Genomic DNA, 519 nt, shown 5'->3' on the forward strand with positions numbered 1-519 from the left:
GCGGCTGAGCGGCGCGGGGCGGCCTCGGCCTCCGTCTCCTCTGCCGCCGCCCAGCGGGAGCTGGTGAGTGCGACTGGGCCCCAGCCCGGCCCGGCGAGGGGAGGCGGGGGAATCCCGGGCCGCGCCATGGCAGACATCCTGTTTACCGCCGCGGGCGCGGGGCAGCGCCTCTGAGGGGCGGGAAGCAGGGCCCCGGGGCCGCCGGCTTGGGCACGGAGGAGACCATCTCCCCTCCCCCCGCCCGGCCGGGAGAGCCTGGGGCACCCGCCTGACACTTCGTGGGGGGGCTGCCTCAGGTGAGACACTTTAGTGCTGCCCAAATCAGAGGGTTGTTTGTTTTTTTTTTTGTGGTTAGTTTCTTCTTGGAAAAGGCCTCAGAGAGGCAGTTATGGGAAGTGCTTAATTATAAAGCTGAAATAGAGGAGTTAGGGTCAGGGAAGAAGCTATTCCTGCTGGAGGGCTGAGGCGGTAGGTTTTCAGAAGATACGGATGTAAGGACGTTGCCTCCTCTGGGCTCTG

General features: G+C 64.5%; 1 protein-coding gene across 1 annotated transcript in view; it reads left to right on the top strand.

Moving 5' to 3' along the window:
• JAK1 (Janus kinase 1) overlaps positions 1–519 on the top strand; it is a 110,893-nt gene continuing 110,374 nt past the window's right edge. Inside the window, exon 1 of the mRNA XM_019528447.1 lies at positions 1–63. The gene's annotated coding sequence lies outside the window, so the exon portion shown is untranslated. The remainder of the gene's footprint in view (positions 64–519) is intronic.

The sequence above is a fragment of the Gavialis gangeticus genome, unplaced genomic scaffold, assembly GCF_001723915.1.
Source record: "Gavialis gangeticus isolate Ggan-Ray unplaced genomic scaffold, GavGan_comp1, whole genome shotgun sequence".
Lineage (NCBI taxonomy): Eukaryota > Metazoa > Chordata > Crocodylia > Gavialidae > Gavialis > Gavialis gangeticus.